The following is a 3924-nucleotide window of genomic DNA, read 5'->3' as shown; positions in this document are numbered from 1 at the left end:
CCCCCCGGAAGTCAAGGGGCAGGACAGGAAGTATAAAAGCCCGGCCTCAGCACTCAGTTGGAGCCCAGCGGCCGGAGAGGACGGACGCTCCTGATCAGGCTCCTGCCGGACCGAGCCTGCCCCGAGCCAGGTACCCTGACGCGGACCGACCGAGCCTGCCCCGAGCCAGGTACCTGACGTGGACCGACCGAGCCTCCCTCGAGCCAGGTACCCTGACGTGGACTGGCCGAGCCTGCCCCGAGCCCGGTACCCCGAGGAGCGGCTCGAGTGTCCCCCTGACCCGAGTCCAGAGGAGCAGCCCGACCTAGACCGCCTTCAACACGCCGAGGAGCCCATGGTGTGGGACCCCGCTGCCGAGCCCAGCGACGAGCAGGTACCCAAGGAGGGGGAAATGGAGTGTAGCCCGGGGGTAGCCGACCCCTGTCTGGCTGAGGGCACTGACGTGCCCATGTCAGTGTGTTGCGGCCAGGATCCCCACTGACTGCAGCGGATCCACGCCGCTGTTAGGGCCCCGGGCTGGGACACAGTGGAGTGGGTGGGCCTGTGTCCCCCCTGCCACCCCACTCACGAGTGGCAGACTCCCCCTCCTGCCAGCACTCAGGCAGAGAAGCCTGCACTTACCTGGGCTTTCTGAGATTATTGCTGTGGTTCAGCTCCTGCTATAAGGACCTGAGCCTTGAACTCTTGTTTCTTGCCCCGCCCTGATTGAGGGGCCTGGGCTTCCTGAGACTGATGCCGCTGCTCTGCTCCTGAAATAAGGACCTGAGCCCTGAGACTGGTGCTACCGCTCAGTTCCTGAGACAAGGACCTGAGCCCTGAACTGGTATTTCTGCTCAGCTCCTGCTATAAGGACCTGAGCCTTGAACTATTGTTTGTTGCCCCACCCTGACCTAGGGCTAGGGCTTACTGACTCTTGTTGCTCAGCTCCTGGGACAAGGACCTGAGCCCCTGGGACTATTGTTTGTTGCTCCACCCTGACCTAGGGCTGGGGCTTACTGACTCTTGTTGCTCAGCTCCTGATGCAAGGACCTGCGCCCTGAACTCTTATTGTTGCTCAGCTCCTGCTGTAAGGAGCTGAGCCTAGAACTGCTGTGTTTGGTGCCCCGCCCTGATTGAGGGCCTGGGCTTAGCTTGTTAACTTTGTTACTGCTCAGCCTGCAGGGGGATCTGAGCTCCCTGGACTCTTGTGTGCTGCCCCGCCCTGAGCTAGGGCTTGGGGCTTACTGACTTTGTAACTGCTCAGCTCCGGCTGCCAGGACCGGAGCTTAGAACTGGTCTGCTGCCCCGCCCTGACTGAGGGCTGGGACTCACTGCATTAACCGTGTGCCTTCTGTTCAGCCCCTGCTTGAGGGGCCGAACCCCAAGACCTTCAGAACCCGGAGACTGATTTGGGCCGTGTAGTGAGGCGGCCTGGCCTCGGACGGCCCCTGAGAGAGCACGGCCCCAACATCGGACTATTACACGTGGTGCCTTCACTGAGGACCTTTTTGCCCAGAATGTGGGCACGAACTCTAGACACCAGTGAAAAGGGGGCGACGGGAGAGAGATCTCCCGCAAGAGAGATGGACCTATCCCAGCTCCTGACCCTCATCACTGAGAGCCAGGAACGACAGCAGGCGGCCCAGGCGCGACACCAACAGGAGCACCAGGCCACCCACCAGCTACAGCAGCAGCAGCTCGTAGAGCAGCTGGGGGTCCAACAACGGCAGCTGATTGCGGACCTGGTTACCCAACACCAGGACTTCCAGCAGAAATGTGTCCAGCAGCTTGCAGCGGCCCTAGCCCGACCGGGGGAACCCTACCCGGGGGCCCCGCAGGGGCCCCGTGACCCAGCCCCCCAATTCGGTTGACGAAGATGGGGCCCAAGGATGATCCAGAGGCTTTTCTCGTCACCTTTGAGAGGGTGGCTGTCGTCGCAGGCTGGACCCCGGACCAGTGGGCCACCATCCTGGCCCCATACTTAATGGGGACTGTCCAGACGATCTACCGAGGTCTGTCGGTGGAAGCGGCCCAGGACTACAACTTAGTGAAGGCCGCTATTCTGGACGCACTGGACGTGAGCCCCGAGACCTACCAACAACGGTTTAGGAGCCTGTCCTATCCCCCGGGGGCCCGGCCACGGATGGTGGCTCAGGAACTACGGGAGACCTGCAAAAAGTGGCTACAGCCCGAACGCCGGACACCAGAAGAGCTGATGGAACAAATTGTATTGGAACAATTTGCCCATGTACTTCTGCCGAGGGGAAGATTCTGGGTCCTACGCCACAGGCCGACGACGGTGTCCGCGGCCGTTACCTTAATGGAGGACTTCCTCGCGGCTGAGGCCCCGTCGGGGTCAGCTGGCCGGGTGGTCCCGGTCCGGACGGAGCGCCCCAACCCGGAAAAGAGGGGGCCGCCCCCCCGGGCAGCCATAAGTGTTCCCTCCCGCAGCATAGAGGGCCGGGCCCGGATGGCCGCGCCCACCGGGAGACCCACACGGACCCCGGCGCCCACAGCCAGAGAGTACAGCCGGAAACCCCCCGGGGGTGACCCCGGGGCCCGGGCGCGGACGGAGCGAGCCACCTTGGGGCCCTGTTTCTCCTGCGGAAACTACGGCCATTTGCAGCGGGATTGCCCTGAACTGGAATGTGCATTTGACCAAGTCTACTCAGGGGAAGGCCGTGCCTGACGTCCGCAAGTGGCCAAGATCACCGTGCCCGTGGTCATTGAGGGACGCCAGGCGGTGGCCCTCCTTTACTCAGGCTGTGGCCAAATGCTGGTCTGCCAGGACTTAGGCCCGCCGGCGGACGGCCACCTGGAGAAGATTCCACTGCAGTGTATCCACGGAGATATACGAGCCTACCCCAGCGCCCAGACCCAACTGACCATTGATGGGATCACCCGGCGGATGAAGGTGGGGCTTGCACCCCGGCTGGCGTACCCGGTGATCCTGGGGCGGGACTGGCCCGACTTCACCACTGTATTACGCCGCCACCTCGAAGGTAGCCCGCAGGCCACGCCGGCATTAGAAGGGGAGACCCCCGTCCCTACCAGTTCCACGGGAGGACGTGAAGACCCTCCCCGAGGGGGAAGAGGGGATCCCTCGACACCCACAGATTTTTGCCGGGACCAACGGGCCGACCCCACATTCAAACAGATCTACGAGCAGCTGGCCTCCGTGGATGGGACTATTCTCGACCCCCAGCGAGCGGCGCAGTGGCCGCACTTTGAGCTATGACAAGAGTGCCTCTATCGCATGGAGAAGGACCCCCGCACCGGGGAGATCCGGACACAGCTTCTTGTGCCATGGTGTCACCGCCGGGCGGTCATGAAACTGGCCCACGATGTCCCAGCGGCTGGGCACCTCGGGCACGACAAGACGCTGGCCTGGATCCTGGGGCGTTTTTTCTGGCCCGGGGTGTACCAAGAAGTAAAGGACTATTGCAATTCGTGTCTGGACTGCCAGTTGGCCGCCCCTGCCCGGACCCCTAAGGCACCGTTGATACCGATGCCTTTAATGGAAACCCCCTTTGAACGCGTGGCCGTGGACCTGGTGGGGCCCCTCCCGAAGAGCAGCACGGGGTTCCAATATATTTTAGTGATGATGGACTATGCCACCAGGTTCCCCGAAGCCATTCCTCTTCGGAACATCTCAGCCCGCACCATTGCCATGGAACTGGTGAAGGTCTTCGCCCGCGTCGGCCTACCCCGGGAGCTCCTCATGGACCAAGGGACCAATTTCACGTCCCGGCTGCTCAAGCAAGTTTGCGAAATCCTGGGGGTCAAGCAACTCTGCACCTCCGTCTATCACCCCCAGACCGATGGATTAGTGGAGAGGTTTAACCGGACGCTGAAAGGGATGCTGCGTCGGTTTCCCCAAGAGGACCTTCGCCGGTGGGACCAGCTCCTTCCGCCCCTGCTCCTAGCCATACGAGAAGTTCCCCA

This window comes from Mauremys mutica, chromosome 12, assembly GCF_020497125.1.
Source record: "Mauremys mutica isolate MM-2020 ecotype Southern chromosome 12, ASM2049712v1, whole genome shotgun sequence".
Taxonomy (NCBI): Eukaryota; Metazoa; Chordata; order Testudines; family Geoemydidae; genus Mauremys; species Mauremys mutica.
Note: the sequence above shows the minus strand (reverse complement) of the source record.